The sequence below is a fragment of the Phacochoerus africanus genome, chromosome 1, assembly GCF_016906955.1.
Source record: "Phacochoerus africanus isolate WHEZ1 chromosome 1, ROS_Pafr_v1, whole genome shotgun sequence".
Lineage (NCBI taxonomy): Eukaryota > Metazoa > Chordata > Mammalia > Artiodactyla > Suidae > Phacochoerus > Phacochoerus africanus.
The window spans coordinates 166,995,856-167,020,648 of NC_062544.1; positions in this window are offsets into that span (position 1 = coordinate 166,995,856).

Sequence of the window (24,793 nt, forward strand, 5' to 3'; positions counted from 1 at the left end):
CAATGAAACTAGAACACACCCTCACACCATGCATGAAAATAAACTCCAAATGGCTGAAAGACTTAAATATACGACAGGACACCATCAAACTCCTAGAAGAAAACATAGGCAAAACACTCTCTGACATCAACCTCATGAATATTTTCTCAGGTCAGTCTCCCAAAGCAATAGAAATAAGAGCAAAAATAAACCCATGGGACCTCATCAAACTGAAAAGCTTTTGCACAGCAAAGGAAACCAAAAAGAAAACAAAAAGACAACTTACAGAATGGGAGAAAATAGTTTCAAATGATGCAACTGACAAGGGCTTACTCTCTAGAATATATAAACAACTTATACAACTCAACAGCAAAAAAGCCAACAACCCAATGGAAAAATGGGCAAAAGACCTGAATAGATTGTTCTCCAAGGAAGATATACAGATAGCCAGCAAACACATGAAAAAATGCTCAACATCACTGGTTATAAGAGAAATGCAAATCAAAACTACCACGAGATACCACCTCACACCAGTCAGAATGGCCATCATTAATAAATCCACAAAGAACAAGTGCTGGAGGGGCTATGGAGAAAAGGGAACCCTCCTGCACTGCTGGTGGGAATGTAAGCTGGTACAGCCATTATGGAGAACAGTTTGGAGATACCTTAGAAATCTATACATAGAACTTCCATATGACCCCGCAACCCCACTCTTGGGCATCTATCCGGACAAAACTCTCCTTAAAAGAGACACATGCACCCGCATGTTCATTGCAGCACTGTTCACAATAGCCAGGACAAGGAAACAACCCAAATGTCCATCAACAGATGATTGGATTAGGAAGAAGTGGTATATATACACAGTAAAATACTACTCAGCCATAAAAAAGAATGACATAATGCCATTTGCAGCAACATGGATGGAACTAGAGACACTCATAGTGAGTGAAATGAGCCAGAAAGACAAAGACAAATACCATATGATATCACTTATAATGGGAATCTAATATCCAGCACAAATGAACATCTCCACAGAAAAGAAAATCATGGACTTGGAGAAGAGACTTGTGGTTGCCTGATGGGAGGGGGAGGAAGTAGGAGGGATCGGGAGCTTGGGCTTATCAGACACAACTTAGAATAGATTTACAAGGAGATCCTGCTGAGTAGCATTGAGAACTTTGTCTAGATACTCATGTTGCAACAGAACAAAGGGTGAATGTGTGATGGAGTTCCTATGAAGAGTAATGGCCCTACGTGATGTCCAGATCCATAACCCAGTGGTATATTAGATAGAATGGGTGAATTAAATTGTGGCTAGAATTGAAGTTGATAAATCAGGTAAGCTTAATATAGGGATATTATCTCAGATTATCCAGGTGGATTCAATGTTATGTCTGGGGTCCTTTAAGTGTGGGAGAGAGAGGCAGAAGAATTGCAGTCAGAGATGGAGATATTACATGAAGTCATTTGCTGGTTTTGAAGATGTAAAGTGGACATCAGTCAAGGAATATGGGTAGCTTGTAAAGATGGAAAAGGCAAAGAAGAGAATTCTATCCTCCCTTGTGCCTTCAGAAAGAATGAAAGCCTTTTTTTTCGATGTTAATCTAGTATATTAGTCTGTTTGAATACTATAACAAAATACCTTTGACTGGAAGGCTTAAATACAGAAATTTATTTTCTAATAGTTCTTGAGGCTGAAAGCCCAAGATCAAGGTGCCAGCATGATGGACCTCTGGTGAGGGCTCTCTTCCTAGCATGTAGAAGGCCACCTTTACAGCATGTCCTCACAAGGCCTTTAGTGTGTGTGCAAGGAGAGAGAGAAAGAGAGAGTGAGAGAGTGCACAATCCAAGTCTCTTTTAATGAGGACTTTAATCCTATCATATCAGGGTCCTATTTATTTACCCTCATGTAACCCTAATATTTCTTTATAGCTTCATCTCTAAATATTATACGTCACTTTGGGGTTAGAGCTTCAGCATATGAATTTTGTGGGGTTACAAACATTCAACCATGATACACAGTAACTCATTTCAGACTTTTGACCTCTAGAACTATACGATAATAAATCTATGGTGTTTAATGCCACTAAGTTTGGTGGTGGTTTGTTAGAGCTGTGATTGAAACTAATATAGATTTTGGTATCTGGAAGTGGTTTTGGAATTTGAAAATGGTTAAAGGGTGGAAGAATTTTGATGAGTATGACTAAAGAAGCCAAAATAGTCTTTAAAATAGACTTTTCATGGAAATACAGATATGACTGTCTCTGCTGGTCAGTACTCAGAGGGAAGTGAGGAGCATGGTAGAGAAAACATGTACTACCTTAGGGAATATCTACATCATGATGAGCAGGCTGAGGGTAGAGATATATATTTAAAGGCACTGCAGCTGAGGTCCCTGATGAAAATGAACAATGGAAACTAGAGGGGAGGGGGTCTTTGTCAACTAATGTCAGATAGCTTACTTGAATTGTATTCTGCAGTAACTATATATTGATTGTAGCTGTATATAACTGTATTAACTTTAAGTAGACCTATACTTACACTTTTATCAGACAAGACAGACTATAAGACAAAGAGTGTAATCATAATGACATTATGTAATATTAAAGTGGTCAGCCCAACAAGAAGATATAGCATTTGTAAATATTTTTACACCCAACACAGGAGCACCTAAATACATAAAGCAAATGTTAATACCTAAAGGGAGAAACAGCAGTATAATAATAATTTGGGAGTTCAGTACCCCACTTTTGTCAATGAATATATAATCCAAACACAAAATCAGTAAGGAAACATTGAACCTTAACACATTATACCTTATGGACTTAATAGGTATTTATAGAACGTTCCATTCAAAAGCAGCAGAATACAAATTCTTTACAAATATACACCCAGTATTCTCCAGGATGAATCACACATCATGCCCAAAAGTCTTAATGAATTTATTAAAATTGAAAACATATCAAGTATCTTTTCCAAACACAATGGTATGAAAATACAAATCAATTACAATAAGAAAATTGGAAAATTCACAAATATATGGAAATGAAACATGCCTCAAAATAACTAAGTGAGCAATAATGAAATCGAAAGAGTAATTAAAAAAAAATCTCGAGGCAAATGAAAATGGAAACATAACAACCGAAACTCATGGGATGCAACAAAAGCAATTCTGTGTGGGAATTTCATATGGATAAATACCATATTAAAAAAATAAGAACTATCCCTTGGAGTTCCTGTCATGGCTCAGTGGTTAACAAATCTGACTAGAAACCATGAGGTTTCAAGTTCAATTGCTGGCCTCGCTCAGTGGGTTAAGGATCTGGCGTTGCCATGAGCTGTGGTGTAGGTCACAGATGCTGATGGGATCCCGCGTTGCTATGGCTCTGGTGTAGGCCGGGTGGCTACAGCTCCGATTAGACCCTTAGCCTGGGAACCTCCATATGCCACAGGTGTGGCCCTAGAAAAGACAAAAAGACAGAAAATAAAAGAAAGAAAAAAAGAACTATGCTTATTATTTAACCAGGTTCATTTGCCCAGTGCACAGCAAACCAAAACACACACCAAGGCTTGCTGCAAAGAAAGGGTTTATTCACAGGGCAGCCAAGTGACAAGAGAGAAGTCTAAGATGCCCCTCCTCGAAGGCAAGAAACTCAGGGTTTTTAAAGGATAAATTAAAAAAAAGGCAGTGTTATCTGAGTCATTGGGGAATATGGGGAAAGGTGATTGGAAAAAAAGTGTAGTAATTGTTGTTCTGTGCAGGTGTAACTAGTCTACAGGCCTCTTCAAATTAACGAAAATCGAAGTGCTCAGCATGAGATAAGGGTAAAGTTTTTACCCTCTGACAGAAGGTCACCAGGCAGTCACACAGTTAAAGGGTCTGTGGTCCTATCCACTCTTAACCAGCTGAGCTCAAACGAGCCAGAGCTGACTCTTGGCTTAGCTTGAACTAGATGCAACTCACTCCAAGTTCTTGGACATCAACTTGAGCAACTTGAGCAAATATGTTATTGCTTGGGCTATATGCCTTTCAGAGACCATGCAAGTCTTTTTCAGCAACAATTGAAAGGACCTTGATTAATGAAGGCAAGTTATAGCTGAAATGGATTTATCTACTGATTACCCATATTTTAATAAATGTAAAGGTACTAGAAAAGAATAAACTAAAAGTTAGTAGAATGAAAGATAACAAATCAGAACATAAATAAAATATAGAAAAAACAATATAAAAGATAAATGGAACTAAGGGCTGTTTTTTAAAAGATGAATAAAATAGACAAACCTTATGTAGACCCAACTAAGGAGAGAGGACTCAAAAAATGAATGGGATATTACAAAAGATACCAAGAATTAAAAGAGACTACAGTGAGCAACCAACTATCAACAAACAAACTGGACAACTTAGGAGAAATAGATAAATTCCTAGAAACTAATAAGCATTCAGGACTGAATCATCAGCAAATAGAAAATCTAAGCCGACAAATCACCTAGTAATAAGGAGATTGAATCAGTAATCAAAAACCTCACAACATACAAAGTCTAGCCTTCACTGGTGAATGTTACCAAACATTTAAAGAAGAATGGATACCTATCCTTTTCAAATTCTTTCAAAAAAAAAAAAAAAAGAAGGGGAAAACTTCGGATCTCATTTTAGGAAGCTAGCCTTACCCTGATATAAAAACTAGTCAAATATACTACAGGAAAAGAGAATTACAGGCCAATATCCTTGACGAATATAGACACAAAAATTCTCTACAGACACAATCAAATTCAGAAATATATTCAAAGACTCATATATCACAATCAAGTGGGAAGTATTCCAGCAATACAAAGATGCTTCAAAATGCACAAAAATCTGGAGTTCCTGGCTCAGTGGTTAACAAATCCAACTAGGAACCATGAGGTTGCAGGTTCAATCCCTGGCCTTGCTCAGTGGGTTAAGGTTCCAGCGTTGCTGTGAGCTGTGGTGTAGGTCACAGACGTGGCTCAGATCCCGTGTTGCTGTGGCTCTGGTGTAGGCCAGCGGCTACAGCTCTGATTAGACCCCTAGCCTGGGAATCTCCATATGTCACAGGAGTGGCCCAAGAAAATGGCAAAAAATAAAAAAAATAAAAAAATTGGAAAAATCAAAATGCACAAAAATCCATCCAGGTGACACACCAATTAATAAAATGAAGAATAAAAATGATATTAACATCTCATCACATGGAAAAAAGCATTTAACAAAATTCAACATCCACTCATGATAAAAACTCAATAAACTGGGTATAGAGAAAACGTAATAAAGGATATTCATGACAAGCCCACAGCTAACATCATACTCGGTAGTGAAAAGCAGAAAGCTTTTTTAAAATTTTTTATTTCATTTATTTTATTTTTTATAATGATTTATATTTTTTCCATTACAGCTGGTTTACACTATTCTGTCCAATTTTCTACTGTACGGCAAGGTGACCTAGTCACACATACTTGTATACATTCTTTTTTCTCACATTATCATGCTCCACCATGAGTGACTAGATATAGTTCCCAGTGCTTCTCTACTAAGATCAGGAACAGAAAAAGAATGCCCACTCTTTTTAGATTTATTCAGCATAGAAGCTAGCCAGAACAATTAGCAAGAAAAAGAAATAAAAGCCATCCAAATCAGACAGAAGGAAAACCATCTCTATTCACAAATGACACAATATTATATACAGAAAACCCCAAACTCCACCAGTAAACTGTTAGAACTAATGGATTGTTTTGTTAAAGTTATGGAAACAGTATATAAAAATTAGCTGCATTTCTGTGCACTATGAACTATCCAAAAGAGAAATTATGGAAACAATCCCATTTATAGTTGCATCAAAGAGAATAAAATATCTAGGAATAAGTTTAACTAAGGAGATGAAAACTAGGTATGCTGAAAGCTATGAGATGTTAATGAAATAAATTGAGACAAATCAACGGATAGTCTATGGTTTTGGATTCGAAGAATGAATATTGTTTAAATACCCATATTAACTAAATCAAACTATAAATTCAGTGCAATCCCTATCAAAATTCCAATGGCAGTTTTCACTGAAAGAGAAAAAAAATTTCCTAAAATGTGCATGGAACCACAAAAACCCTAAATAGCCAAAACAACCTTAATAGGGAACAAAGCTGGAGGCATCACTCTTTTCAAACTATGTTACTAGTCTATAGTTATCAAAGCAGCATGGAATTGATATAAAAAGAGACAGATCTTTGGAACAATACAGAGCCCAGAAATAAACCCTTGCTTATGTTGTCATTTATGACAAAGAATCTATAAATACAATGGGAAAAGATTGGTGTCTTTAATAAATGATGCAGGGAACACTGGATATCCACAAAAATTGAAACTTGGGATCTTACAAATCCACAAAAATTGAAACTGGGATCTTACAAATACACAAAAATCAACTGAAAATGAATTAAAGACTTAAATATGAGACCTGAATACATAAAACTCTTAGAAGAATACTTGGGGGTAATATCCTTGGCATTGGTCTTGGCAATGATTTCTTAGATTTGATACCAAAAGCAAAGGCAACAAAAGTAAAAACCAACAAGTTGGATTACATTAAAAAAATCTTTTGCACAGCAAATCTCTCAATAAAATGAAAAAGAATACTCCAAAACAGAGAAAATATTTTCCAATTGTATATTTCATAAGGACTTCATATACAAAATATTAAATAACTCATGAAATTCAAAAGCAAAAAAAATCAGATTAAAAAATGGGCAGAGGATCTGAATAAATATTTTTCCAAAGACATACAAACGGCCAACAGATACACTGAATGGTGCTCAACATCGTCCACATCAGAGAAATGAGGTATTGTTTCACAGTGATTAAAGTGGCTATTTTGAGAAAGATAAGAAATAAGTGTCATCAAGAGTATGGAGTAAAGGGAACCCTTGTGCACCTGTGGTGGAAATGTAAATTGGTACAGCTACTATGTAAAACAGTATGGCAATTCTCAAAGATTAAAAATATAACTACATATAATCAGAAATTCTGAGTATTTAACCAAAGGAAATAATTATCTCAAAAATGTATCTTCACACACATGTGTACTACAGCATTATTTATATCATCCACAACATGAAAACAACCTAAGTATCCAACACAAAACCGTGGTGTGTGTGTATATATATATCCATATAGGAATATAATTCAGCTATAAAAAGAAGAAATTCCTGCCATTGCAGCAACATGGATGGACTGCATTATGCTAAATGATATATAGCAGATAGAGAAAGAAAATAACATACAATTTCACCTATACATAAAACCTATTAAAAACTGAACTCAGAGACACAGAATATAGAGGGTTGTTGTCAGTGGTGGGGAGTTGGGGGGTTGGCAAAATGATTGAAGGTTGTGAAAATGTACAAACTTTAAGTTATTAAATAAATTAGTCCTGGGGATGTAATGTACAGTATGGTGATTATAGTTGACAATACCACTGTCACATATTTGAAAGTTACTAAGAGAGGAAATCTTAAAGTTCTCATCACAAGGAAAAAAATTGTAAGTATATAAGGGGATGGATATTAACTTACTGGATAATTATTTTGCAATATAAACAAAAATTGTCATGTAATCTAAAACTAACGCAATGTTATATGTCAATTATATTTCAGTAAAGCTTGGAATATTATTTCACTCTGTGCTGTCCTAAGCTACATGTCACAACTCTGTCTTGCTGAATCCTATCAGGTGATACTCAGTTTACTTTGTCTCATTATTGATGATGATCACTTTGATCACATGATCGTTTTGGGCGTGGCTGGGCTCTGCTGGAAAAGTTACTCTTTCTCACATAAAAAGTAAAATGACTTCATGATAAAGTGATTCAAAACTATATTTGTGTTGTCATCAAATATTTTAATTTTCATATTTATTATGTCTGTAGGGACACATGGTATCCTATTTACTTAATGGCAGTAATTTCAAATAAATACATTGATGCTCAGATTGCCCTCATTTTTTGCTCATTGGAGCCTTCTTAATTTTATCCTTTCGACAGGCTGCCATCCTTCCTTGAGCACCTCCTTGCTACTCCATAAGGTTCATCTTGTACTTTTCCTGGCTTCAATTCTCTGGATAAACCATTTCTCAAGGAGCCCAATTTGAGTGGAGAATGGTACTTGGAAACCAAGAGCTAGGACTCAGTGGGCAGAATGATGACCTGAGATGTAATGCTTTTCCTTTGTTCTTTGTAGGGTGAAAAGGATGAACAAAGGGAGCGCTTTTTCTGAATGAATCCATAGCCCACCTCTCATCATCCTGAGGGACAGAATCTCTGAAGTGGGAAGGTCTCTACTCAAAGGCAGGCGTGGGAAATGGGGGAAAAGTCACAATACCTTTATAGGATTTCTTTTTGTTTCACACCCTTTGATCTTTTAAATGTCTGTGGTTAATGGTGCTGAACTCATTAAACCTTATTGATAAGGTAAGAAAAAATGAACTAAATTTTGGGAATATTATGGAATTTAGGCTGCAGAAACTATCCTACTAAAACCTAAGAATGTCTGCCATAGTGTAGACATATAATAATTGTTTTGTGATTAAATGATCATAAATAGGTATTTTCATGAATTTTTATAATATATATTAAATTCACTCACCTAGAAGAGTACAATCTTTCCTTATTGCAAATAAGTTTTCTTACTTTTAAAAATTATTCACTTGATTCAATTTGATTTCTCCTTCTGGAATTCCTGTTGTACAAAAATTGATATATCTGTTCCTCAAAAAAATTTGAGCTATGACATGAGTTATGTCAAAATTGACATATCTATTCCTCAAAAATCATCTTTTCTCACTATAATTTCCTGGAGAAATTCTAAAAATTGTCTTTCACTTTATTCTGTTGTCTTTCCTCCATCATCCTTTAACATGTTTTCATATTTTTCAATCTTACTGATATTTTTGCCACATCAGAATGTTCCTTTTCTTTATTGCCTGTTCCAGAAGCAAATACATATGTAAAATTCCATCAAATCTCATTGAGATTATAAATTAAGATACCAATTGTAATTCTTAGTATTTTTATTTAAATTTCTAATCTTTCTTACCTGATCATTTTTCTCCTTGTAAATATTTAATGAGAAGGTATGTGTCTAATATTTGAACTTAAATGAGTCCTGCATATAGTGTGTAGGTTTCTGCTTAAATCTTCCTTGCACAGTTGAAGACAGAAGGAACTATACAGATTAACTAAAGTTTACTTTGCTTAACCAGAGATCTTGTGTCCTATGGAAAGAAGGTGTTTGTTGGGGGAGATGCGGGGGAGTTAGGGAGTAGGGAGAGGGAATGAAAGCAAGATGTAGCTGTCACAGAGATAAAGTCATACCTTGAGCCTCATTTTGAGTTAGTTGTGATACCTGACAGCTGTCAGATTAGCAAGTCATCCCCTCTCTAAGTGGCATAACTAATACCACTAGGATCCAGCTATGCAGCTACCTCATTTTACCTGGCATGCTGTCTATACCAACTATAAACTGAACATGAATACCTCTCTTACACGTCATCGTAGGAAACTGGCATCTGGTGAATTATTTAGGCTAATGAAACGAGGTCTAGACATCATTTTCCTGCAGCTTCTCTGCATTCCAGTATTCTCAAACATCATGAGCTAGTGGTTTGGAGTTCTGCTGAGAATGAAAGCGAGTCTCTCCCCTAAGCTCTTATTTCTTTTTTTTTTTTAATTTTTAATTTTTTTAAAATTTTATCACAGATATTTTATTATACAATGTTAGTAAAATTGACCCTACCCACAAATAAGCCACATTCTTATCTCATAAAAACAAGTCACACTCTAGACATTTTCATGTTATTCTTTTTTCTTTTTTCTTTTTTAAATTTATTATTATTATTTTACATATTATTATTATTATTTTATTTCTTTATACATATATTTTTTCTACTGCACAGCATGGTGACCCAGTTACACATACATGTATACATTCTTTTTTCTCACATTATATGTTCCATCATAATTGACTAGACAGAGTTCCCAGTGCTACACAGCAGGATCCCATTGCTGAACCATCCCAAACATTCTGCATCTATTTACAAGCTCCCAGCCCCTCCCACTCTCTTCCTTTCCCCCTTGGCAACCACAAGTCTATTCTCCAAGTCCATGATTTTCTTTTCTGTGGAAAGGTTCCTTTGTGCCATATGTTAGATTCCAGATATTATTTCTTAAATACACTTATCCTTTACATGAAGTAAGTTGTGATCTGGACATCTCACTCAATTCAATTTTCTCTACAAAACAGAGTATAAAATTTCCTTCAACTCTCAGATAGTAATCCTGGTTTCTAGTATTGGTGTCGGTTTTTACAAACAGTATCATATATATGCTTTTACTTCTTTTAAGGAGATTTGAAAGAGCATGAGAGGTAAATGTGCAGTATTCACAGACCACCTGAATTAATTGTTCATTGTTTTAAAAAAAACAAATATGCAGAGAAATATATCAACAACTTAAATTTTTCAGCTATTTGATTACTGGTATATTTAACACTAGACCTACGTGGAAGTTTATCCCCTGCAAAGGAGTATGTATGTTCCGTTAATACCTAGAATACTATCGAGGTTACTATGTTCTATACATGACAAAACATATAAGTGAACTGAACTATTCCATGTGTAAACAGTTACTTCAAAAATTATAACCATACCTCAGTTTTAGAATGAGTTTTTAAAATGTGACAGTAGCCTAGTTTTAGAGTGAGTTTTTAAAATGTATCCTTAAGATAGAATCATGTTTTTCTTTGTTCACAGAAAACCATCAAAAATGGTAATTTTTTTTCTTGTCAACATGAAGATTTTATTGACATTAGCAGATCGGTTTATCAAAAAGTTAAATATAGTGTGAATTCCTGAATATAAATAAACACATTTTACTTTTCCTTAACCATAATAAGTATTATTTGAACATAATTGTAAAGGAAACTGAAATTATGTTGATGTTAACTCTTGAATATACAGTATTTGCAAAATAAAATGAGTTGTTTACATATGAAATAACTAGATTTAATAAAGTATAATTTTATATTATTCCTTTAAGTTCATTAAATTTTGCTATAAAATGTAAAATAAATCAGTATAATTCAAAATAGTTTTTCATAAGAAGTTTCATGTCTAAAGGTAAAAAGTCCTATTTCTCCCAAATACACAGTAAACATTGAAAAAAATGTATAAAAATATTTATAAGCCAGTGAATAGAAAATAAACCATAGTTTCAAAGTGAAATCACATTCTGGGACTATGGGCATCACAGTGGATGTCACATATGGTAAATGACTTTCAAGAGGAAAAAAACACTGAGTTTTCCTGTTATAGTCCCAGTCAGTGGGGACATCATATTTTCTGATACTTTCGTTAATCTGCTACCATATTCCTGCTGTCAAAACTGAATACATCCATTGTTCTCATAAAACATGAAATCCTGGATAAAACCAAAAATACGGAAATGCATTTTCAACAGCAGATCAATGATAATTCTGATGTAGAAATGATAAGGGATCTGATAAAACACGGTAATATATCTGTTAAATAAGAAAAATTAACTGAAAAAGTAAACCTGGAGCAAGTCTATCACTATATGAGCTCTACCTGCAGCTTTCAACTTTAATAGCAGTTAAACCCTATAATTCTATTCGTTTATTGATAACTGCATGCATTTAATTAATCTGATAATTTCTCTATATTTCACTTTTTAAAATCCCCATTGAGATCCTCATCTTTCAATCTTTCTTTCTCTACTTTTTTAGTTAGAATATACCTTAGAAATTTTTGTGTTGGTTTCACGATTTGTCTTCCAAATTTGCTCACTCTGTTTCTGACATGGTTTCATCCATCAGTGTCTATTCAGACCTTCTGCTCTGATTTAGCCAAATCCTATGGAATTTATACCTCTCACATCTGTTATTTTCTTTTATCCCTTCAGCATAAATAATTTAATCCTTATTGCTAATTGCTTACATTTGCACTATTGCAACTTTATAAATGTCGTCTACGTTTGTCTACATTTCTCACATAGACACCAGTATTTATCTTTCTGTCACTTTTTAATTTATATCTAGTTTAAAATCAACCAAATTAACAAAGCAGTTTTCATGAACTGCCATCTCAAAAAGTTGCCTACTCTTTAAGGGTCTTTTAGAGGAAGGCCAAAGTCATTCCCTAATAATCCCACCATCACCCCCAGTCTCATTTTCCATCCATCCAGACACCCTGGATTGCCTTTCTTCCCAAAACACACCAGCTCTTTCACATTACCCTGCCTTTGGTTGAACCCTTCCCCAAAGGTTAGGATTAGATTTCACTTTTTGTGTAAAATGAACACTTATTGAAAACACAATTTTTACATAGAACTCTGGTTATATTAAAAGTTACTTAGAAAATATTAAAAATATCCCTAATTAGATGGAATAACATAGCAACAGCCCCTCACACAGCTTCAATAATTATTGGCATGAACAATCTTTGTTCAGCAATTACTCCATCTCCTAAATCCCCCTGCATTTACCTTCATTATTTAAGAGCAAAACCCTGATATCATAACACATACGCTGAAAAACATCAAGGTTTTCCTATAAAAGATATGGATGTTGTTTTCTTTTCTATAACTACTATATCATCATCAGAACTTTTAAAAAAGCCTTAATAATTGGCTAGTATCATCAAATCACCAGTGTTCAATTTCCCTGAATGTCCTTAAAAGTGTTTTTACATTGATTTGTTCAAATCAGTATCCAGTCATGGTCCACAAGCTAGGTAAGGTTGATGTCTCTCTCATTTTTTAATTTTATTTTTATCAATTTATTGTTGTTGACATTTATTGTTGAAAGAATTGAGTCTTCTTTGCTATATATCCTCTCACTTGTAGGTGTTTTTTTTTTTTTTTCTAATTGCATCTGCAAATGAATGTTTAAGACAGTTGTTGGATGATTGTAAAATTTTTTGCTATTGGAATCACCCGGGAGCCTAATCAGTCTAATGACTTGTTCCCACCTCCAAAGACTTTGGTTTATTAGACTGGGTAGTCTTGACATAGGAAGTTTGAAAAGTTACCCAGGTGTTTCTATTGTGCAGCTAAGGCTGAAAATCACTGCTCTGTCCCAGATGTTTTTGACTTTGGCTATGTACGGAATCATCTGAGTTTGGCATTTGGGGGTTTTGAAATCTCCTTGGGGAGTTAATGTGAACATAAGTTTGGGATCATTGTTCTACCCCATGTATTTTTCTCTCCATTGGCAGTTGATCTAATAGCTTGATTGGGTATATAATCTTATTGCAGGTTACACTTTTGGATTAGATGATTTAATTTAATAGTGAATCAAGAGGAAATCTCCCTTTTTCACTGAGTTTTATCCCATGTAAGCCCATGTTTAAAGTGTTCACCAAAGCAACCATTTTGATTTTTTAATACAAGCCCCAAAGACCAAGGCCTCTCCTTAACTCACAGATTCTTCTACTGACATGTGAAATTCACTTGACTTTCCAGGGAAAACTGTGAATCAAGAGTATCAGGAGAAAATGGATTTCAGAGAGACAATTAAATAAGATCCCTCTGAATAAAACCTATACATTTAAGAAGGTCACCTTTAAAAATGTGAAATTTAATAAATCATTTCAGAATGATACTGGAGAAACTATCTGTACTCAGGATTAGTAAGAACAGACTTACAATGAGGAAACATGTGCCAAGCATCACAGCTTTCATTTTCATATCAATGTCTGAAGGGAACTGGATGCTAAAGTTACTGTAATGTGTAAATATTTCTCTCATAATTCTAGTAAACTGCTTGGAAATCTTGCCAACCACATTTTCTTCATCAAGTGATTTAATCTAAAATGTGAAAAAACTTTAGTCTTAAAGAATTCTAGAAAAATTTAACCTATTTTCAAAGTTGGATTAAAATGAAACAAATATGCTTCATTTTAAAATTATGTGCCAGATAGAACTATGAACATCATATGCATATAGATTAGATACATGTAGATACCTGCATTTATGTATAGATACATGAATAATCTATTTCTTTGCCTTAGAGGGATTATATAAAAATAAATTTGTTGAAATGTTTAGAATTTTTTATTCTACAATAAGACAAACTTAATAATTGGGTTTAACTGACCCAAAATAAAAGTTAAATAGAAAAAGATACAAATATGAAATATTTCTTTGATGGTCTTTCTAGAAGCCATTGGTGGGCAGGAAATGAAACTCCCATGTGAGTTCTGCTTTAATACAAGCATGTAGAGTGTACATAGGCTGAGTGTTAAACGGCGATGGGAGACCCCAAGATCACCAATGACAGCAGGAAAATGTGAAATGTCAAGAGCCTAGAAGAGGACTGGCACTTTTGAATGAAGGCAAGTAACCAGTGAGTAACTTGATGTGCTGCCCCAGGTCAAGAGTTGCAATAAGATTTAACGATAGGGTTGGGGTGAACAAAGTGGAAGCATGTATGAAACAGAAGAGCTCTGAAGTACAATTCTAACCAAGGAAAGCTCAGAGCCTCACAAAGAGTTGAACTGATTGTGGCTGGATAAATGCACCTTACCAAGTGGGCATGTGGGCCTGAATGTAGCCCACACTCGCCAAGGTATATACGGGCAGGGTGTGGCAAACCAGGAAAAGAAGGGTCCTTTTCAAATGTGCATAATATATCATGCCTGCTGGCAACAACTTCATATTAAGAGTAAAATAAATGTGGGGAAACCAAAAAACGATTGACTTATTTTGTTTGGATATAGGTGGTTGTTATTTAAAAACCTGTGAAATAAACTTCTAATATGACTACAATGATAGATAGATTGCCGTTCATCAAATATTCATTTTAGTCCCTTCCCATGTAAGCCCAGTATACTTCCCTGCACACTGAAATTAGGCTTGACCAGTGACTGAGTGTTTTGGCCTTGGTCTTGTTGTCCAGTGGTCAGCAATTAGAAAAGCACAATCCTGGCAGCTGCTGTTACTATAGCTCCAGAATGAACATTCTTGGAACAGACCTGAAGTCAACTGGCAGCCTAAATCAGAGCCATCTGGCTAGCCTGGATTTAGGCCCCTAGGCACTGTTGACCTGCAGACCCATAAGCATGAAAATAAAATGTCTGTTTTTTAAGCAATTGAGCTTTAGGGATTATTTTTTTCTGTAACACTATTGTGGCAAAACAGAAATCTCTTGTATACTTTAGTGTTTCATTTTCTCATAGCTTTCATTTTAGCATTTGTGGCGAGTAAAGAAATCTTGTTTTATTTTTTTCATTTTATCTTTTTGTCCTTTTTTGGGGCTGCACCTGTGGCATATGGAGGTTCCCAGGCTAGGGGTCTAATTGGAGCTGTTGCTGCCGGCCTATGCCATGGCCACAGCAAAACCAGATTTGAGCCGTGTTTCTGACCTACACCACAGCTCACGGCAACACCGGATCCTTAACCCACTGAGCGAGGTGAGGGATCAAATCCGCAACCTCATGGTTCCTAGTCGGATTTGTTTCCCCTGTGCCATGGCGGGAACTCCTTTTTTTTATTTTTTAAATTTATTTTTAATTTAAAAATATTTTTAAGGAGTTCTCTTGTGGCACAGTGGATTAAGGATACAGCATTGTCACTGCAGCAGCTTGGGTTGCTGCTATGATGTGCGTTTATTCCCTGGCTGGGTAACTTCCATATGCCTTGGGTATGGCCAAATAAAGTTTTTTTAAAATAAACAATACAAAAGATAATTTACCAGACACCATAATCCCACCACTGGACTTAACAGATACTAAAATTCCCTTTTTTGATTCCTATAGCAAGAAAATGTAAACTTCACCAAAAGTCATTCAAAAAGTAAAAATTATATTTTTTATGGAAAACTTCATAAAAATATCATAAAATATAGATAACAGTTTACAACTGAAAAGGTATCAGGACTAGGTAATGTTTAGCAAAATTCTAGAAAACCTTTTTAAATATGAGAAAAATCTCTAGATTAAAGTTATTTCAACTCTGAAATAATTAGTAACACAATAAGAAATTTATAGTTTTTGGGTCTGATTCCTAATATAGAGCTCTAAAACTCTTTTAACTTTCTGAGTGGTAGAATTATAGGAGTTTTTATTGTTCTTGTTATTATATGATCTTTGCCCCAAGTTCCTGGTACACATGTGCTAGAACCTTTGGAAACTTCTGAGTGATAATTTTTTTGTAGGATAATGAGATGACTGTGGCTGTGGGCCATTGATAGCTTCAGGATGGGGGCGGGTCATCAGAAAGCCCAAGCCAATGATTAGAGACTTATCAAGAGGGGAGACGGTAGAGATTGACTTGATCATCAATGGACAGTGACTTAGTCAATCATATCTACATAATGAAAACTCCATAAAAATTAAGTGATGGGGTTCAGAGATCTTTCAGGTTGGTGAATACATCCATATTCTTAGATGGTAGTGCGTCCCAGCTCCACGGGTACAGATGTTCCTGTGTTCAGTGACCTTCCAGTCCTCACCCTACATATATGCATACCTCAGATAATATTACAGTTTTGGCTTCAGGCCACTGCAATAAAGTGAATAGCACAGTAAAATGAGTTACATAAAATTCTGTTCTCCCAGTGCAATAAATTATACTGTAGCCTACTGCATGTACAACAGCATTATGTCTAAAAAAAAAACACCAAATGTGTATACATTAATTAAACATACTTTATTGCTAAAAAATGCAGACCATCATCTCCGCCTTCAGTGAGTCATAATCTTTGCTGGTAAAGGGTTTGAAATATTGCAGGAATTACCAATTTGTGATAACAGAGTTAGAAAGTGAGCAAATGCTGTTGGAAAAATGGTACTGATAAAGACTTGCTTCACTCAGGGTTGCCATGAACCTACTATTTGCAGAAGGTGCAATATCTGAAAAGTGCAATAAACCAAAGTGCAAACAAAAGAGGTATGCCTGTACCTCATCTTTCTGTTCATCTGTATCCTCATAACATCCTATATAAAACCTGTTAATGTGAGTAAAATGTTTCTGGGTTCCCCAATCCCTCCCAGCATATTATTGAATCTGAGAAAAGAGTCATGGGGATAGAGGCTTTATAGCAGGTTGGTCAGAAGTGCAGGAGATCTGGGCTTGCTGATCAGCATCTGAAATAGGAGCAGTCTAGAGGAGCTTAGCCTTTAACCTATGGGGTCTGCATCAACTCCAGTTAGTTAGTGTCAGAACTGAATTAAATTGTAGGGCAATAAGTTGGTGCCTGGAGAGTTGGAGAATTGTTTGGTATGAGGAAAAAATTCATATATTTGGTGTTAGTAGTGTGGGTAAAAAAAAGTCATTATATATATTATATTTGAATTAAATTCATAAACACATAAAATTAATACCAATAACTCTTAAAGTATTCTAAAAAGAAAACTGTAGACTCACATGATATAAATATAAATGTGAAAATCCCAACAGAACACTAGCACATAAACCTAGGTAAGTATCCAACGAATATACTATAATTACTATAAGTATAAAATTCTAGAAAAGTGATACAGTTCAAAACAAATGATCATATCAATGGCTGATGAAAAGATAATTTGTTATGTACAAATTAAGCATTTATATACCATTTAGTATATGGATGGCATAACTTGTACATAATGACCTTGCAAGTTTCATATTACTATTATATACATTTTCCATATATAAAAATTGAAGCAAAGAAAGTTTAAGGTTTGCCTAATGATACACAGATAAAAAATTCTCATCATGGATTTTAAACCAAGGCATTCTGGCTTCAGGGTCTGCACATTTGATCATTATGATACTCTTTAAAATATCAAATGTCAGTTCCTAGTAAAAAATCTCAGTCAGAACTCAGCAGACAATGGTCAGTGGGCTATATTTGCCTGCCTTCTGCTTTTGTAAATAAAGTTTAATGGTACACAAATATGACCATTCATTTATGTATTGTCTATGACTATTTTTAGGCTACAGTGGTAGAACTGAGTAGTTATGACAATGATCACATGACCCACAAAACCTTAAATATTTTCTCTCTCTCTATGAAATTTTTTTTCTCATTTCTGTTTTAGGTAGATAGGAATAGAAAAAAAATGGCATGAAAAGAATAGTTATATATTTCTAAATTTTGAAGTATTTTCTACTATTTCAACTGAAATTATCAAATTTCTATGTATTCCCACTATTGTCATCATCATTATTATCTTTGATGTGTAGACAGGCTGGGAAAAAACCTGAGAAACCTGGTATATATACATCAGAAGAATTATAATAATCTCATTTGCACTGTGATTTTATACCTAGAAAAAACAAGTAAATAAAGGAAAACACCTAAATTAATTTAGAATACAGTCATATAATTGGATAAAACTAAAAGAAAATAGCTTTTCTCACCATTTGTAATAAGTACCTCAAAATATAAATATTACTTCCTGTTAATGATAATGAGTACATTACTTAGGAATAAACTAAACAAAAAAAGCAGAGGTTCTATATGAAGAGATCTATATTGTCTTATGAAGAATGCAAAATAAAATATGAATTAAAAGACATAATACTTCTGGGATGGGACAGGTTTTGCATCATATATGTTAATTTTTAAAAATGATAAACAGATATCACACAAAACTGATTAGATTCTAACTTCTGAAAAACTGAATGAAATGATCTTACTGTTCATATGAAAGGAAATATCAGATAATAGCAAGAAAATATGAAGAAAAAAATGAATGATCATTTTGCTATAATAAGATGAAGGACATGTCATTAAGGCATCATAGGCATAGCATAAGGCACTGCTGTGAAAACAGATGGTTAGGTCATTGTAACAGAGCATAGAATCTAGAAATAAATTCTGCTACTTGTGAGGATTTAATATATGGTGAAGATGGTATTTCAGTTTAGCAATGAATGAATAATTCACTTAAATTCTGATGATACAACTGATTTGCTATCTGAAGTAAAACATTTGCTCCTATCTTGTACTAATAAAATTGCTGGTGAATTAAAGATTTAAATATAAAACATAAGATTATTTAAAATATAGGATTTGAGGTATAACTTCATAATGAAGACACGAGAACCAGAAGTTATGAAAAATATATGCTTTACTGTAAGATTTAAATATTTCTATATGGCAAATGTATGTAAAAATAAAGACAAAGGGTGGATTTGCAAATCAGAGAACTGATGCAGGGTCAATATCTCCAATATACAAATTATTTTTGTAAATTGACAATAAAAAGTAAACAACCCAATAGATAAGTGGATTAATACACAGTGCAAAAAAAGAGCAAATACAAGTATCCAGGACAGGTAAAGTAAAATGTTCAAAATACATTTAGGATATTACATATTAAAGTGGAGATAAATTTCCCCTTTACTATTTGCTGATTTTAGATTTCTATTTTTAATTTGAGGTTTGCTGTTTATCTAGGATGTATCTGGGTGTCATTTATTTTTCTTATCCAGAATTTTTGGCAGTTACCTAATTGGAGCATCCATAGCATCAGATCTGGAAGAATCTCAGCAATTTATCTCTTTAAATATTATTTCCCCACATTCTCTGTCTTGTCTTTAACTGTATCTCCTCTTTGGCATATGCACAAGTGTTTTTTTCCTAGCTTCTGTGTACCTTCAATTTTATTTTTTCCCCTTTCAAATTTATGTTTTTCCCACTTCCTCTTTATTTTATTCATATGGATCATCCAGTTCACTAATTCTCTCTTTGTGTGTATCTAATTTTCAGATCAGCCTTTCTAATGAGGTGTTTTATTGTTGTTTTTTTAAATCAGTGACTGTTATTTATTTCTGAGGGTTTTTTTGGCTTGTTTTCAAATCATTCTGTCTCATTCATCTTCTTTGTTTCCTCCTTAGTCTCTTTAATATTTAGTACTTCTTATATGACTGATGGCAGAATGTTATATTATGTGCAGCTTGTTCCTGGTGGATTAGTTCCTAGAGAAGTATGTAATTTCTGAATCTACTCATGAGAAGATAGTTTTTTTTCTGTAGAAATAGAGGGTGCCTTGGTGATAATCTTCTTCTGGTGCGCTTTCTCATTCAATTCTGACATCTGTATCACCACTCAAGATCAGTTTGTATGGTTTGAGATTTTGGAGCCAAAATGGCAGTATGCATTCAGACTTCAAAGTCACAGAGAGGACTGGATTTGGTATAGGTTTCATGTAGGCATATTTTTTCTCCCACCAGGAATCCTAGAAGAAGACATTTCTCCTGTCATCTCCATGGGATTGAAAGTTGTACTTGTCTTTCTACTAGTCACCCTTGGGACAATCTTCTCATGGCTTTAACTGTCATCTGTATGGTAATAAATATTCCCCAACCTTTTCCTCTACATACATAAGATCCAACCTGACTCAAATGAAAATCTTTAGCTTCCTACAGATCAACTGAATCTCTTCCAATATTCTTAATTTGACCAGTGGCATCATTATTCATTCAGCTTCTCAAACATAAGAACTATCTCCAAATATTTTTTCCTTCTGCAACTGATATCAATTCTATGAATCAATTTCACTCAGTTCACTTACAAAATTATCTCTGAATTAGTTCCTCCTTTAGAATGATTCCTGCTCCTTCATGTTCAGGTTTTTATGCTTTTTTAAAATTTTTTTCTTTTCACAGCCTCACCTGTGGCAAATGGAAGTTCTGAAGCTATGGGTCGAATCAGAGCTGCCGCCCTTTGCCACAGCCATGGCAACACTGGATCCGAGGTACATCTGTGACCTACATTGAAGCTTGTGGCAACACTTGATCCCTAACTCACTGAGCAAGGCCAAGGATCAAACCTGCATCCTCACAGAGACTACATCAGGTTCTTAACCCCCTGAGCCACAATAGGAACTCATCCCACTAGGCCACAATGGGCACTCCTGTTATCCCTTTTTACTTCAACTTTCAAAGACCACTGACAACACGATGGAGTCCATATTACATAGTGGTCCCTTATACTGATAAATCCTATTTTAAGGTGTCATCTTTTCATCAGAAATTGATTCAAGTGATTATTTCTCAGTTCTCTTAAAGACAATACCTAGATGTGCAGGAGAGAAGTTAAAACATTAAATATAATGTATGTTTTAATGCATCCATTTAGAAGGTTTGCTGGATGAAATCCAAATTTCTTAGTATTAAATATCAGAGTTTCAAAAGCTTTTTGTATTTGCACTTACTTCTACCAAATAAAGTATCTTCCATTTATACTTCTGTTAATATTCCTTAAATAAATAATTATCATTCTACTCCTCTGAATCTTTGATAAATATACCATCCTCTACATGCAGAACTTATACATACCTCTAAACTCCTTTTTACATATATCACATACATATTGTACATATCTCTTTAAAAGAACCTTTATAAAGTCTTTTTACATTAATTGTGTTTTCTTTGGATTGCCCATCTCTGTCATTAGACTAGGAAGTCCATGTGAAGAGTGATCCTTCTTTAAATAACCAGAGTATAATGTAGGAATTGAAAACTCTATGACTGGGCAAGGCAGGCAGAAAGATACAATTTATATGGACCCACAAAAGACCCATAATTGCCAAAGCAGTCCTGAGAAACAAAAACCAAGCAGGAGGCATAACTCTCCCAGACTTCAGGCAATATCACAAAGCCACAGTCATCAAGACAGTGCAATACAGGTACCAAAACAGACAGACGGACCAATGGATCAGAATAGAGAACCCAGAAATAAACCCGGACACCTATGGTCAATTAATCTTTGACAAAGGAGGCAAGAACTTAAAATGGGAAAAAGTCTTTTCAGCAAGTATTGCAGGGAAACTTGGATAGCTGCATGCAAAGCAATGAAATTAGAACACACCCTCACATCAGACACGAAAATAAACTCAAAATGGCTGAAAGACTTAAATATAAGGCAAGACACCATCCAACTCCTGTTTGTTTGAAATTTTAAAATCACAGATTCAATTTCAGTACTTGTGACTGGGGTCCATTCAACTTTTCTATAAATTCCTATTTCAGTCTTGTAAGATTGTCCTTTTCTAAGAATTTGTCCATTCCTTCTGGGTTGTCCACCTTATTGCCATATAGTTGCTTGTAGTAGTCTCTTATGATCCTTTGTATTTCTGTGATGTCCATTGTAACTTCTCCTTTTTCATTTCTAATTTTGTTGGTTTGAGCCCACTCCCTTTTCTTCTTGAGGAGTCTGGCTAAGCTTTTATCAATTTCATTGATCTTTTCCAAGAATTAGCTTTTTGTTTCATTGATCTTTTATATTGTTTTCTTTGTTTCTATTTCATTTATTTCTGCTCTGATCTTTATGGTTTCTTTTCTTCTACTCATTTTGGGATTTGTTTATTCCTCTTTCTGTACTTGCTTAGCTATAAGGTTTTGTTTATTTGAAATTTTTCTTGTTTCCTGAAGTAGGCTTCTGTTGCTGTACTTTCCTCTTAGGACTACTTATGATGCAAAACACAGGTTTTGGATCTTTGTGTTTTTGTTATTTTTTTAAATTTCATCTTTGACTTCTTTTTTTTGTATTTTTGCCTTTTCTAGGGCTGTACCTGCAGCATGTGGAGGTTCCCAGGCTAGGGGTCTAATCGGAGCCGCTGGCCTACACCAGAGCCACAGCAACATGGGATCCGAGCCATGTCTGCGACCTACACCACAGCTCATGGCAATGCCGGATTCTTAACCCACTGAGCGAGGCCAGGGATCGAACCCTCAACCTCATGGTTCCTAGTCAGATTCGTTAACCACTGCGCCACAATAGGAACTCCACATCTTTGATTTCTTCAGTGATCCATTTGTTGATTAGTAGCATATTGTTTAATCTCCACATGCTTATGTTTTTTGCCATTTTTTTTCTTATCATTGTTTTCTAGTCTTATAGCATTGTGGTTGGAAAAGATGCTTGATATGATTTAAATTTTCTTAAATTTCTGAGGCTTGATTTGTTGCCCAGAATGTGATTTATCCTAGAGAAATGTCCTGTATGTGCTTGAGAAGAATGTGTATTCTGCTGCTTTTGGATGGAATTTTCTATAAATAACTATTAAGTCCATCTGATCTAATGCATCATTTAAGCCCTATGTTTCCTTGTTGATTTTCTCTGTGGATGATTTCTTCATTGTTGTAAGTGGGATGTTGAAGTCCTCCACTTTTATTGTGTTATTTTCAATTTCTCCTTTTATGGCTGTTAGCAGTTTCCTTATATAATGAGGTGCTCCCATGTTGGGTGCATATATATTTATAATTGTTATATACTCTTCCTTTGATCATTATGTAATGACCTTCTTTATCTCTTGTAACTGTATTTTAAAGTCTATGTTTTCTGATATGAGTATTACTACTCCAGATTTTGTTTTATTTCCATTTCGTGGAATATTTTCTTTTTATGTGTCCCTGAAACTGAAGTGGGTCTCTTGTAGACATCATATTTATGGGTCTTGTTTTTGTATCCATTCAGACAGTCTGTGTCTTTTAATTGGAGCATTTAGTCCATTTAAGGTAATTATTTATATGTACATTCTTATTGCCATTTTATTTTAGATTTGTTTTTGTTGGTCTTTTTTCTTCCTTTATTCTTTCGTTCTCTTCTATTTTGGCTTGATGACTGTCTTTAGTGCTGTGTTTGGATTGCTTTTTCTTATTCGTGTGTGCATCTATTGTAGATTTTTGTTTTGTGCTTACCATGAGGTTTTGATATAGTACTCTATATTATGTATATAGATTTGTTCATATATATGTACAAGATTGTTTTAAATTGCTGGTCTTTCAATTGCAAATGCATCCTCAGTTTCATGCATTTGTACCCTCCTCTTCTCATGATTGCTGCGTTTGATATCATATTTATGTGTATGATTTCCTACTTTGACTATTATGTTTGCCTTTACTGGTGAACTGTCTCATTTGTAATTTTCTTCTTTCTAGTTTTGGCCTTTCTTTTCAGCCTAGAGAAGTACATTTAGTATTTGTTATAAAGTTGTTTTAATGGTGCTAAATTCTCTTAGCCCTTGCTTGTCTGTAAAGCTTTTGATTTATCCTACAAAATTGAGTGAGAGTCTTGCTGGGTAGGATATTCTTAGTTGTAGGTTTTTTCCTTTCATTACTATAAGTATATCATGCCATTTCCTTCTGGCCTGCAAAATCAGCTTATAACCTTACTGGGCTTCCCTTGTATGTTATTTGCTGCTTTTACCTATATTCTTTCAAATGTATCTCTTTGTCTTTCATTTTGGTCATTTTGATTAACATATGTCTCAAGGTATTCCTCCTTGAGCTTATTCTCTATGGTATTCGTTGTGCTTCCTGGATTTGAGTGAGTGATTCCTTGCCCATGTTAGGGACATTTTCAGATATTATCTCTTCAAATAGTTTCTCTGGCCCTTTCTCTCTCTCTTCTCCATCTGGCACCTCTATAATGTGAATGTTGGTGTGTTTAATGTCTCAGAGTTCTCTTAGTCTGTTCTTATTTCTTTTTATTCTTTTTTCTTTTTTCTGTTCTATGTCAGTGATTTCCACCAGTCTATCTTCCACTTGGCTTATTTGTTTTTGTGCCTTCTATATTCTGCTATTGGTTCCTTCTAGTAAATTTTTAATTTTGGTTGTTCATCTCTCCTTGTTTAATCTTTAAATCTTCTATTTTTTTGTTAAATGTTTCTTATAATTTATTGATCATTGCCTCCATTTTTTTTTTTTTTTTTTTGCCAAGATCCTGGGTCATCTCTCCTATCAGTACTCTAAAGTCTTTTTTCATGTAGTTTGTTTAACTCTACTTCACTTAGCTGTTCTTCTGGGGT